This window comes from Lathyrus oleraceus, chromosome 5 (genome assembly GCF_024323335.1).
Source record: "Lathyrus oleraceus cultivar Zhongwan6 chromosome 5, CAAS_Psat_ZW6_1.0, whole genome shotgun sequence".
NCBI classification, from domain to species: domain Eukaryota; kingdom Viridiplantae; phylum Streptophyta; class Magnoliopsida; order Fabales; family Fabaceae; genus Lathyrus; species Lathyrus oleraceus.
In genome coordinates, this window is record NC_066583.1 from 152256884 (window position 1) to 152271404 (window position 14521).

General features: G+C 30.2%; 5 pseudogenes; all 5 read left to right on the forward strand.

Moving 5' to 3' along the window:
• The first annotated feature begins 60 nt into the window (after nucleotides 1-60).
• LOC127079366 (uncharacterized) lies at nucleotides 61-2253 on the forward strand (annotated as a pseudogene).
• A 450-nt stretch (nucleotides 2254-2703) lies between these two features.
• Nucleotides 2704-3904, forward strand: LOC127079367 (uncharacterized; annotated as a pseudogene).
• A 1441-nt stretch (nucleotides 3905-5345) lies between these two features.
• LOC127079368 (uncharacterized) lies at nucleotides 5346-7537 on the forward strand (annotated as a pseudogene).
• Nucleotides 7538-7987: 450 nt separating this feature from the next.
• On the forward strand, nucleotides 7988-10179 carry LOC127079369 (uncharacterized; annotated as a pseudogene).
• A 3089-nt stretch (nucleotides 10180-13268) lies between these two features.
• Nucleotides 13269-14430, forward strand: LOC127078383 (uncharacterized; annotated as a pseudogene).
• The last annotated feature ends 91 nt before the right edge of the window (nucleotides 14431-14521 follow it).

The window sequence follows — 14521 nt, forward strand, 5'->3', positions numbered from 1 at the left end:
TATGAATTTTTTGAATATGATTTTAATTGTGATTTTTTATTTTGTTTTTAGTAATAAGCAATGGAAAAATATTTCAAAAGAAAATCAACAGAGCAATCATCAACTCCTAATCCCCAAGCTGGGTCCTCCCATGAAAAAAAGGTTTTTGAGTTTGAATTGGAAAAACTTCCTAACAATCCTGGTTCAAGGCCAAAAATGTCAGATTATCATCCAAGTGATAGAGATGAAATTAGAAGATATCATTTGCAAAAAGGTCATTCACAACCAAAAGAAATTATTTTTCCACAAAGAAAATTTGGAGATATCTTACGTATGTTTAATTCGCATTGGTATTTAAAATATGGTAGTTGGTTGGAATATAGTCAAAGTGAGGATGCTGCATATTATTTATGTTGTTATCTTATGAGGTCACATCTTGAAGAACATAAAGGTTGCGGTGATGCCTTTATTACAGAAGGCTTACAAATTGGAAGAAAAGTGAAAGGTTTCAAGTTCATCTTGGAGATGTAAATAACTCTCATAACCAGGCATAGAGAAATTGTCAAGCTCTAATGAAACAAAAGCAACACATTGAAGGTGTCATGTGTAAACAATCCAATCAAGTTAACAAGGACTATCAAATTCATTTGACATGTATAATTGATTGCATTCGATATTTATTACCACAAGGTATAACTTTTTGTGGTAATGATGAGTCAATTTCATCAAGAAATAAGGGGAATTTTTCTTGAACTTATGAATTTTATTGTTAACTATAATAAAGATATTTATAAAGTTGGGAAAAAAATTCGTGGAAATCTTAAGTTAACATCTCCTGATATTCAAAAGGATATTGTTAAAGTTGCTGCAACGGTCACTACTCAAGTTATACTGGATTATCTTGGAGATGATTTATTTGCTATTTTAACTGATGAATCTTGTGAGATCTCAGCGAAGGAGCAAATGGTTGTGATTATACATTATGTAAATAATGAGGAAAAAGTTATTGAGCATTTTCTTGGTATTGTTCATGTTTCAAATACTAGTGCTCTAACATCGAAAATGACTTTGGAGTCATTATTTGCAAAATATGGATTAAGTTTGTCAAGGATGCATGGACAAAGCTATGACGGAGCAAGTAATATGCAGGGTGAATACAATGGCCTAAAAAGCTTGATTTTAAAAAAGAATTGTTCTGCACTTTTTATTCATTGTTTTTCCCATCAACTCCAATTAGCTCTTTGACATTAGCAAAAAAACTTCTAAAATGCTTTATTTTTTAATTTGGTTGCTAATTTGTATAATGTTATTGGAGCAACACGTAAGCTCCGAGATATTCTTCGTGAAAGTCAAGCTACAAAGGTGAAACAAGCATTGGAGCATGGAGAAATCTCTAGTGAGCGTGACTTCAATCAAGAAATGACAATTAAGAAGGTGGGGGAAACAAGATGAAGCTCACATTATGGTACATTCCTTAGTATATTTTCTCTATTCTCTTCTATGATTGATGTGCTATAATTGGTTGAGGAAGATGGAACGGATTTAGATAAAAAAAAATGTGAAGCACTAATGTTAATGAATTATATGCAATCTTTTGAATTTATTTTCATCTTGCACTTGATGAAAATAGTTTTAGGAATTGCACATGATTTATCTCAAGCATTACAAAGAAGTGATCAAGATATTATAAATGCTATGAAGTTAGTAAAAGCATCCAAAATAAGGTTGCAAGCTATAAGAGATAATGGTTGAGATTCTTTGTTGAAGGATGTTTCATTATTTTGTGAGCATAATGATATTGACATTCTAGATATGGATGACACTTTTCAACCGACACAAAAAAAGTCAAAGAGAAAAATGGAAAAAGTATCTAATTTACACCATTTTCAAGTTGAATTGTTTTATAAAGTGATTGGTCGACAACTTCAAGAGTTGAACAATCATTTTACAGAAGTGAATACCAGGTTTCTCCTTTGTGTAGCTTGTTTAAGTCCAAGAGATTCATTTTCTGCATTTGATTAGGAGAGGTTGATTCGTTTAACTCAATTTTATCGTTCAGAGTTTTCTCAAGTTGAATTATTGGCACTAGATTGTCAGCTTGAAAAGTGTTTCTTAGATGTATGCTCTGACAGTGAATTTTCAGAATTAGAGGGGATTGGTGATCTTTCTATCAAGCTTGTAGAGACCAAAAAACATGTTGTGTAGTCGTTGGTATATTTGCTTTTAAAATTATCTCTGATATTACCTGTGGCAACTGTAATCATAAGTGGATGAAAATATTCATAGTTTGCGAAGTATAGTGAGAGAAATTGTAATAGGAAAAATTTAACTCCTCTTTCTTTTCATATTCATATTAATTGTCTTTTACTATTTCCAAATATAAACAAATCACTTCTTGTATTCTTCTTTCTCTCACTCATTTTTCACTCACTACAAAGTGTCTCTCTATTACTGGCTTCTTCTCCATTGTTGATATATTAAATAGGTAAAAATTTTAATTTTAATCTTTATGAATTTATAATTTATTTTTATTATTGTAATAAGAGTAAAAAATATATTATTACTTTATTGAGTATGAGATTGTTTTAATGGAAGAAAATTTATTTTTAGAGTTTTGTAGTATTTGTTTGAAATTGTTGTGTTTGTATCAATTTATAGTATTATTATGAATTTTCTGAATATGATTTTAATTGTGATTTTTTATTTTGTTTTTAGTAAAAAGAAATGGAAAAATATTTCAAAAGAAAATCAACAGAGCAATCATCAACTCCTAATCCCCAAACTGGGCCCTCCCATGAAAAAAAGGTTTTTGAGTTTGAATTGGAAAAACTTCCTAACGATCCTGGTTCAAGGCCAAAAATGTCAGATTATCATCCAAGTGATAGAGATGAAATTAGAAGATATCATTTGCAAAAAGGTCATTCACAACCAAAAGAAATTATTTTTCCACAAAGAAAATTTGGAGATATCTTTCGTATGTTTAATTCGGATTGGTATTTAAAATATGGTAGTTGGTTGGAATATAGTCAAAGTGAGGATGCTGCATATTATTTATGTTGTTATCTTATGAGGTCACATCTTGAAGAACATAAAGGTTGCGGTGATGCCTTTATAACAGAAGGCTTACAAATTGGAAGAAAAGTGAAAGGTTTCAAGTTCATCTTGGAGATGTAAATAACTCTCATAACCAGGCATAGAGAAATTGTCAAGCTCTAATGAAACAAAAGCAACACATTGAAGGTGTCATGTGTAAACAATCCAATCAAGTTAACAAGGACTATCAAATTCATTTGACAGGTATAATTGATTGCATTCGATATTTATTACCACAAGGTATAACTTTTTGTGGTAATGATGAGTCAATTTCATCAAGAAATAAGGGGAATTTTCTTGAACTTATGAATTTTATTGTTAACTATAATAAAGATATTTATAAAGTTGGGAAAAATTGTCGTGGAAATCTTAAGTTAACATCTCCTGATATTCAAAAGGATATTGTTAAAGTTGCTGCAACGGTCACTACTCAAGTTATACTGGATTATCTTGGAGATGATTTATTTGCTATTTTAATTGATGAATCTTGTGAGATCTCAGCGAAGGAGCAAATGGTTGTGATTATACATTATGTAAATAATGAGGAAAAAGTTATTGAGCATTTTCTTGGTATTGTTCATGTTTCAAATACTAGTGCTCTAACATCGAAAATGACTTTGGAGTCATTATTTGCAAAATATGGATTAAGTTTGTCAAGGATGCATGGACAAAGCTATGACGGAGCAAGTAATATGCAGGGTGAATACAATGGCCTAAAAAGCTTGATTTTAAAAAAGAATTGTTCTGCATTTTTTATTCATTGTTTTGCCCATCAACTCCAATTAGCTCTTTGACATTAGCTAAAAAACTTCTAAAATGCTTTATTTTTTAATTTGGTTGCTAATTTGTATAATGTTATTGGAGCATCACGTAAGCTCCGAGATATTCTTCGTGAGAGTCAAGCTACAAAGGTGAAACAAGCATTGGAGCATGGAGAAATCTCTAGTGAGCGTGACTTCAATCAAGAAATGACAATTCAGAAGGTGGAGGAAACAAGATGAAGCTCACATTATGGTACATTCCTTAGTATATTTTCTCTATTCTCTTCTATGATTGATGTGCTATAATTGGTTGAGGAAGATGGAACGGATTTAGATAAAAAAAAATGTGAAGCACTAATGTTAATGAATTATATGCAATCTTTTGAATTTATTTTCATCTTGCACTTGATGAAAATAGTTTTAGGAATTGCACATGATTTATCTCAAGCATTACAAAGAAGTGATCAAGATATTATAAATGCTATGAAGTTAGTAAAAGTATCCAAAATAAGGTTGCAAGCTATAAGAGATAATGGTTGAGATTCTTTGTTGAAGGATGTTTCATTATTTTGTGAGCATAATGATATTGACATTCTAGATATGGATGACACTTTTCAACCGACACAAAAAAAGTCAAAGAGAAAAATGGAAAAAGTATCTAATTTACACCATTTTCAAGTTGAATTGTTTTATAAAGTGATTGGTCGACAACTTCAAGAGTTGAACAATCATTTTACAGAAGTGAATACCATGTTTCTCCTTTGTGTAGCTTGTTTAAGTCCAAGAGATTCATTTTCTGCATTTGATTAGGAGAGGTTGATTCGTTTAACTCAATTTTATCGTTCAGAGTTTTCTCAAGTTGAATTATTGGCACTAGATTGTCAGCTTGAAAAGTGTTTCTTAGATGTATGCTCTGACAGTGAATTTTCAGAATTAGAGGGGATTGGTGATCTTTCTATCAAGCTTGTAGAGACCAAAAAACATGTTGTGTAGTCGTTGGTATATTTGCTTTTAAAATTATCTCTGATATTACCTGTGGCAACTGTAATCATAAGTGGATGAAAATATTCATAGTTTGCGAAGTATAGTGAGAGAAATTGTAATAGGAAAAATTTAACTCCTCTTTCTTTTCATATTCATATTAATTGTCTTTTACTATTTCCAAATATAAACAAATCACTTCTTGTATTCTTCTTTCTCTCACTCATTTTTCACTCACTACAAAGTGTCTCTCTATTACTGGCTTCTTCTCCATTGTTGATATTTTAAATAGGTAAAATTTTTAATTTTAATCTTTATGAATTTATAATTTATTTTTATTATTGTAATAAGAGTAAAAAATATATTATTACTTTATTGAGACTGAGATTGTTTTAATGGCAGAAAATTTATTTTTAGAGTTTTGTAGTATTTGTTTGAAATTGTTGTGTTTGTATCAATTTATAGTATTATTATGAATTTTCTGAATATGATTTTAATTGTGATTTTTTATTTTGTTTTTAGTAATAAGCAATGGAAAAATATTTCAAAAGAAAATCAACAGAGCAATCATCAACTCCTAATCCCCAAACTGGGTCCTCCCATGAAAAAAAGGTTTTTGAGTTTGAATTGGAAAAACTTCCTAACGATCCTGGTTCAAGGCCAAAAATGTCAGATTATCATCCAAGTGATAGAGATGAAATTAGAAGATATCATTTGCAAAAAGGTCATTCACAACCAAAAGAAATTATTTTTCCACAAAGAAAATTTGGAGATATCTTTCGTATGTTTAATTCGGATTGGTATTTAAAATATGGTAGTTGGTTGGAATATAGTCAAAGTGAGGATGCTGCATATTATTTATGTTGTTATCTTATGAGGTCACATCTTGAAGAACATAAAGGTTGCGGTGATGCCTTTATAACAGAAGGCTTACAAATTGGAAGAAAAGTGAAAGGTTTCAAGTTCATCTTGGAGATGTAAATAACTCTCATAACCAGGCATAGAGAAATTGTCAAGCTCTAATGAAACAAAAGCAACACATTGAAGGTGTCATGTGTAAACAATCCAATCAAGTTAACAAGGACTATCAAATTCATTTGACAGGTATAATTGATTGCATTCGATATTTATTACCACAAGGTATAACTTTTTGTGGTAATGATGAGTCAATTTCATCAAGAAATAAGGGGAATTTTCTTGAACTTATGAATTTTATTGTTAACTATAATAAAGATATTTATAAAGTTGGGAAAAATTGTCGTGGAAATCTTAAGTTAACATCTCCTGATATTCAAAAGGATATTGTTAAAGTTGCTGCAACGGTCACTACTCAAGTTATACTGGATTATCTTGGAGATGATTTATTTGCTATTTTAATTGATGAATCTTGTGAGATCTCAGCGAAGGAGCAAATGGTTGTGATTATACATTATGTAAATAATGAGGAAAAAGTTATTGAGCATTTTCTTGGTATTGTTCATGTTTCAAATACTAGTGCTCTAACATCGAAAATGACTTTGGAGTCATTATTTGCAAAATATGGATTAAGTTTGTCAAGGATGCATGGACAAAGCTATGACGGAGCAAGTAATATGCAGGGTGAATACAATGGCCTAAAAAGCTTGATTTTAAAAAAGAATTGTTCTGCATTTTTTATTCATTGTTTTGCCCATCAACTCCAATTAGCTCAATGACATTAGCGAAAAAACATCTAAAATGCTTTATTTTTTAATTTGGTTGCTAATTTGTATAATGTTATTGGAGCATCACGTAAGCTCCGAGATATTCTTCGTGAAAGTCAAGCTACAAAGGTGAAACAAGCATTGGAGCATGGAGAAATCTCTAGTGAGCGTGACTTCAATCAAGAAATGACAATTCAGAAGGTGGAGGAAACAAGATGAAGCTCACATTATGGTACATTCCTTAGTATATTTTCTCTATTCTCTTCTATGATTGATGTGCTATAATTGGTTGAGGAAGATGGAACGGATTTAGATAAAAAAAAATGTGAAGCACTAATGTTAATGAATTATATGCAATCTTTTGAATTTATTTTCATCTTGCACTTGATGAAAATAGTTTTAGGAATTGCACATGATTTATCTCAAGCATTACAAAGAAGTGATCAAGATATTATAAATGCTATGAAGTTAGTAAAAGTATCCAAAATAAGGTTGCAAGCTATAAGAGATAATGGTTGAGATTCTTTGTTGAAGGATGTTTCATTATTTTGTGAGCATAATGATATTGACATTCTAGATATGGATGACACTTTTCAACCGACACAAAAAAAGTCAAAGAGAAAAATGGAAAAAGTATCTAATTTACACCATTTTCAAGTTGAATTGTTTTATAAAGTGATTGGTCGACAACTTCAAGAGTTGAACAATCATTTTACAGAAGTGAATACCATGTTTCTCCTTTGTGTAGCTTGTTTAAGTCCAAGAGATTCATTTTCTGCATTTGATTAGGAGAGGTTGATTCGTTTAACTCAATTTTATCGTTCAGAGTTTTCTCAAGTTGAATTATTGGCACTAGATTGTCAGCTTGAAAAGTGTTTCTTAGATGTATGCTCTGACAGTGAATTTTCAGAATTAGAGGGGATTGGTGATCTTTCTATCAAGCTTGTAGAGACCAAAAAACATGTTGTGTAGTCGTTGGTATATTTGCTTTTAAAATTATCTCTGATATTACCTGTGGCAACTGTAATCATAAGTGGATGAAAATATTCATAGTTTGCGAAGTATAGTGAGAGAAATTGTAATAGGAAAAATTTAACTCCTCTTTCTTTTCATATTCATATTAATTGTCTTTTACTATTTCCAAATATAAACAAATCACTTCTTGTATTCTTCTTTCTCTCACTCATTTTTCACTCACTACAAAGTGTCTCTCTATTACTGGTTTCTTCTCCATTGTTGATATTTTAAATAGGTAAAAATTTTAATTTTAATCTTTATGAATTTATAATTTATTTTTATTATTGTAATAAGAGTAAAAAATATATTATTACTTTATTGAGACTGAGATTGTTTTAATGGCAGAAAATTTATTTTTAGAGTTTTGTAGTATTTGTTTGAAATTGTTGTGTTTGTATCAATTTATAGTATTATTATGAATTTTCTGAATATGATTTTAATTGTGATTTTTTATTTTGTTTTTAGTAATAAGCAATGGAAAAATATTTCAAAAGAAAATCAACAGAGCAATCATCAACTCCTAATCCCCAAACTGGGTCCTCCCATGAAAAAAAGGTTTTTGAGTTTGAATTGGAAAAACTTCCTAACGATCCTGGTTCAAGGCCAAAAATGTCAGATTATCATCCAAGTGATAGAGATGAAATTAGAAGATATCATTTGCAAAAAGGTCATTCACAACCAAAAGAAATTATTTTTCCACAAAGAAAATTTGGACATATCTTTCGTATGTTTAATTCGAATTGGTATTTAAAATATGGTACTTGGTTGGAATATAGTCAAAGTGAGGATGCTGCATATTATTTATGTTGTTATCTTATGAGGTCACATCTTGAAGAACATAAAGGTTGCGGTGATGCCTTTATAACAGAAGGCTTACAAATTGGAAGAAAAGTGAAAGGTTTCAAGTTCATCTTGGAGATGTAAATAACTCTCATAACCAGGCATAGAGAAATTGTCAAGCTCTAATGAAACAAAAGCAACACATTGAAGGTGTCATGTGTAAACAATCCAATCAAGTTAACAAGGACTATCAAATTCATTTGACAGGTATAATTGATTGCATTCGATATTTATTACCACAAGGTATAACTTTTTGTGGTAATGATGAGTCAATTTCATCAAGAAATAAGGGGAATTTTCTTGAACTTATGAATTTTATTGTTAACTATAATAAAGATATTTATAAAGTTGGGAAAAATTGTCGTGGAAATCTTAAGTTAACATCTCCTGATATTCAAAAGGATATTGTTAAAGTTGCTGCAACGGTCACTACTCAAGTTATACTGGATTATCTTGGAGATGATTTATTTGCTATTTTAATTGATGAATCTTGTGAGATCTCAGCGAAGGAGCAAATGGTTGTGATTATACATTATGTAAATAATGAGGAAAAAGTTATTGAGCATTTTCTTGGTATTGTTCATGTTTCAAATACTAGTGCTCTAACATCGAAAATGACTTTGGAGTCATTATTTGCAAAATATGGATTAAGTTTGTCAAGGATGCATGGACAAAGCTATGACGGAGCAAGTAATATGCAGGGTGAATACAATGGCCTAAAAAGCTTGATTTTAAAAAAGAATTGTTCTGCATTTTTTATTCATTGTTTTGCCCATCAACTCCAATTAGCTCAATGACATTAGCGAAAAAACATCTAAAATGCTTTATTTTTTAATTTGGTTGCTAATTTGTATAATGTTATTGGAGCATCACGTAAGCTCCGAGATATTCTTCGTGAAAGTCAAGCTACAAAGGTGAAACAAGCATTGGAGCATGGAGAAATCTCTAGTGAGCGTGACTTCAATCAAGAAATGACAATTAAGAAGGTGGGGGAAACAAGATGAAGCTCACATTATGGTACATTCCTTAGTATATTTTCTCTATTCTCTTCTATGATTGATGTGCTATAATTGGTTGAGGAAGATGGAACGGATTTAGATAAAAAAAAATGTGAAGCACTAATGTTAATGAATTATATGCAATCTTTTGAATTTATTTTCATCTTGCACTTGATGAAAATAGTTTTAGGAATTGCACATGATTTATCTCAAGCATTACAAAGAAGTGATCAAGATATTATAAATGCTATGAAGTTAGTAAAAGTATCCAAAATAAGGTTGCAAGCTATAAGAGATAATGGTTGAGATTCTTTGTTGAAGGATGTTTCATTATTTTGTGAGCATAATGATATTGACATTCTAGATATGGATGACACTTTTCAACCGACACAAAAAAAGTCAAAGAGAAAAATGGAAAAAGTATCTAATTTACACCATTTTCAAGTTGAATTGTTTTATAAAGTGATTGGTCGACAACTTCAAGAGTTGAACAATCATTTTACAGAAGTGAATACCATGTTTCTCCTTTGTGTAGCTTGTTTAAGTCCAAGAGATTCATTTTCTGCATTTGATTAGGAGAGGTTGATTCGTTTAACTCAATTTTATCGTTCAGAGTTTTCTCAAGTTGAATTATTGGCACTAGATTGTCAGCTTGAAAAGTGTTTCTTAGATGTATGCTCTGACAGTGAATTTTCAGAATTAGAGGGGATTGGTGATCTTTCTATCAAGCTTGTAGAGACCAAAAAACATGTTGTGTAGTCGTTGGTATATTTGCTTTTAAAATTATCTCTGATATTACCTGTGGCAACTGTAATCATAAGTGGATGAAAATATTCATAGTTTGCGAAGTATAGTGAGAGAAATTGTAATAGGAAAAATTTAACTCCTCTTTCTTTTCATATTCATATTAATTGTCTTTTACTATTTCCAAATATAAACAAATCACTTCTTGTATTCTTCTTTCTCTCACTCATTTTTCACTCACTACAAAGTGTCTCTCTATTACTGGTTTCTTCTCCATTGTTGATATTTTAAATAGGTAAAAATTTTAATTTTAATCTTTATGAATTTATAATTTATTTTTATTATTGTAATAAGAGTAAAAAATATATTATTACTTTATTGAGACTGAGATTGTTTTAATGGCAGAAAATTTATTTTTAGAGTTTTGTAGTATTTGTTTGAAATTGTTGTGTTTGTATCAATTTATAGTATTATTATGAATTTTCTGAATATGATTTTAATTGTGATTTTTTATTTTGTTTTTAGTAAAAAATGGAAAAATATTTCAAAAGAAAATCAACAGAGCAATCATCAACTCCTAATCCCCAAACTGGGTCCTCCCATGAAAAAAAGGTTTTTGAGTTTGAATTGGAAAAACTTCCTAACGATCCTGGTTCAAGGCCAAAAATGTCAGATTATCATCCAAGTGATAGAGATGAAATTAGAAGATATCATTTCAAAAAGGTCATTCAAACCAAAAGAAATTATTTTTCCACAAAGAAAATTTGGACATATCTTTCGTATGTTTAATTCGGATTGGTATTTAAAATATGGTACTTGGTTGGAATATAGTCAAAGTGAGGATGCTGCATATTATTTATGTTGTTATCTTATGAGGTCACATCTTGAAGAACATAAAGGTTGCGGTGATGCCTTTATAACAGAAGGCTTACAAATTGGAAGAAAAGTGAAAGGTTTCAAGTTCATCTTGGAGATGTAAATAACTCTCATAACCAGGCATAGAGAAATTGTCAAGCTCTAATGAAACAAAAGCAACACATTGAAGGTGTCATGTGTAAACAATCCAATCAAGTTAACAAGGACTATCAAATTCATTTGACAGGTATAATTGATTGCATTCGATATTTATTACCACAAGGTATAACTTTTTGTGGTAATGATGAGTCAATTTCATCAAGAAATAAGGGGAATTTTCTTGAACTTATGAATTTTATTGTTAACTATAATAAAGATATTTATAAAGTTGGGAAAAATTGTCGTGGAAATCTTAAGTTAACATCTCCTGATATTCAAAAGGATATTGTTAAAGTTGCTGCAACGGTCACTACTCAAGTTATACTGGATTATCTTGGAGATGATTTATTTGCTATTTTAATTGATGAATCTTGTGAGATCTCAGCGAAGGAGCAAATGGTTGTGATTATACATTATGTAAATAATGAGGAAAAAGTTATTGAGCATTTTCTTGGTATTGTTCATGTTTCAAATACTAGTGCTCTAACATCGAAAATGACTTTGGAGTCATTATTTGCAAAATATGGATTAAGTTTGTCAAGGATGCATGGACAAAGCTATGACGGAGCAAGTAATATGCAGGGTGAATACAATGGCCTAAAAAGCTTGATTTTAAAAAAGAATTGTTCTGCATTTTTTATTCATTGTTTTGCCCATCAACTCCAATTAGCTCAATGACATTAGCGAAAAAACATCTAAAATGCTTTATTTTTTAATTTGGTTGCTAATTTGTATAATGTTATTGGAGCATCACGTAAGCTCCGATATATTCTTCGTGAAAGTCAAGCTACAAAGGTGAAACAAGCATTGGAGCATGGAGAAATCTCTAGTGAGCGTGACTTCAATCAAGAAATGACAATTAAGAAGGTGGGGGAAACAAGATGAAGCTCACATTATGGTACATTCCTTAGTATATTTTCTCTATTCTCTTCTATGATTGATGTGCTATAATTGGTTGAGGAAGATGGAACGGATTTAGATAAAAAAAAATGTGAAGCACTAATGTTAATGAATTATATGCAATCTTTTGAATTTATTTTCATCTTGCACTTGATGAAAATAGTTTTAGGAATTGCACATGATTTATCTCAAGCATTACAAAGAAGTGATCAAGATATTATAAATGCTATGAAGTTAGTAAAAGTATCCAAAATAAGGTTGCAAGCTATAAGAGATAATGGTTGAGATTCTTTGTTGAAGGATGTTTCATTATTTTGTGAGCATAATGATATTGACATTCTAGATATGGATGACACTTTTCAACCGACACAAAAAAAGTCAAAGAGAAAAATGGAAAAAGTATCTAATTTACACCATTTTCAAGTTGAATTGTTTTATAAAGTGATTGGTCGACAACTTCAAGAGTTGAACAATCATTTTACAGAAGTGAATACCATGTTTCTCCTTTGTGTAGCTTGTTTAAGTCCAAGAGATTCATTTTCTGCATTTGATTAGGAGAGGTTGATTCGTTTAACTCAATTTTATCGTTCAGAGTTTTCTCAAGTTGAATTATTGGCACTAGATTGTCAGCTTGAAAAGTGTTTCTTAGATGTATGCTCTGACAGCGAATTTTCAGAATTAGAGGGGATTGGTGATCTTTCTATCAAGCTTGTAGAGACCAAAAAACATGTTGTGTAGTCGTTGGTATATTTGCTTTTAAAATTATCTCTGATATTACCTGTGGCAACTGTAATCATAAGTGGATGAAAATATTCATAGTTTGCGAAGTATAGTGAGAGAAATTGTAATAGGAAAAATTTAACTCCTCTTTCTTTTCATATTCATATTAATTGTCTTTTACTATTTCCAAATATAAACAAATCACTTCTTGTATTCTTCTTTCTCTCACTCATTTTTCACTCACTACAAAGTGTCTCTCTATTACTGGTTTCTTCTCCATTGTTGATATTTTAAATAGGTAAAAATTTTAATTTTAATCTTTATGAATTTATAATTTATTTTTATTATTGTAATAAGAGTAAAAAATATATTATTACTTTATTGAGACTGAGATTGTTTTAATGGCAGAAAATTTATTTTTAGAGTTTTGTAGTATTTGTTTGAAATTGTTGTGTTTGTATCAATTTATAGTATTATTATGAATTTTCTGAATATGATTTTAATTGTGATTTTTTATTTTGTTTTTAGTAAAATAAGCAATGGAAAAATATTTCAAAAGAAAATCAACAGAGCAATCATCAACTCCTAATCCCCAAACTGGGTCCTCCCATGAAAAAAAGGTTTTTGAGTTTGAATTGGAAAAACTTCCTAACGATCCTGGTTCAAGGCCAAAAATGTCAGATTATCATCCAAGTGATAGAGATGAAATTAGAAGATATCATTTTCAAAAAGGTCATTCAAAGCCAAAAGAAATTATTTTTCCACAAAGAAAATTTGGACATATCTTTCGTATGTTTAATTCGGATTGGTATTTAAAATATGGTACTTGGTTGGAATATAGTCAAAGTGAGGATGCTGCATATTATTTATGTTGTTATCTTATGAGGTCACATCTTGAAGAACATAAAGGTTGCGGTGATGCCTTTATAACAGAAGGCTTACAAATTGGAAGAAAAGTGAAAGGTTTCAAGTTCATCTTGGAGATGTAAATAACTCTCATAACCAGGCATAGAGAAATTGTCAAGCTCTAATGAAACAAAAGCAACACATTGAAGGTGTCATGTGTAAACAATCCAATCAAGTTAACAAGGACTATCAAATTCATTTGACAGGTATAATTGATTGCATTCGATATTTATTACCACAAGGTATAACTTTTTGTGGTAATGATGAGTCAATTTCATCAAGAAATAAGGGGAATTTTCTTGAACTTATGAATTTTATTGTTAACTATAATAAAGATATTTATAAAGTTGGGAAAATTGTCGTGGAAATCTTAAGTTAACATCTCCTGATATTCAAAAGGATATTGTTAAAGTTGCTGCAACGGTCACTACTCAAGTTATACTGGATTATCTTGGAGATGATTTATTTGCTATTTTAATTGATGAATCTTGTGAGATCTCAGCGAAGGAGCAAATGGTTGTGATTATACATTATGTAAATAATGAGGAAAAAGTTATTGAGCATTTTCTTGGTATTGTTCATGTTTCAAATACTAGTGCTCTAACATCGAAAATGACTTTGGAGTCATTATTTGCAAAATATGGATTAAGTTTGTCAAGGATGCATGGACAAAGCTATGACGGAGCAAGTAATATGCAGGGTGAATACAATGGCCTAAAAAGCTTGATTTTAAAAAAGAATTGTTCTGCATTTTTTATTCATTGTTTTGCCCATCAACTCCAATTAGCTCTTTGACATTAGCAAAAAAACTTCTAAAATGCTTTATTTTTTAATTTGGTTGCTAATTTGTATAATGTTATTGGAGCATAACGTAAGCTCCGACATA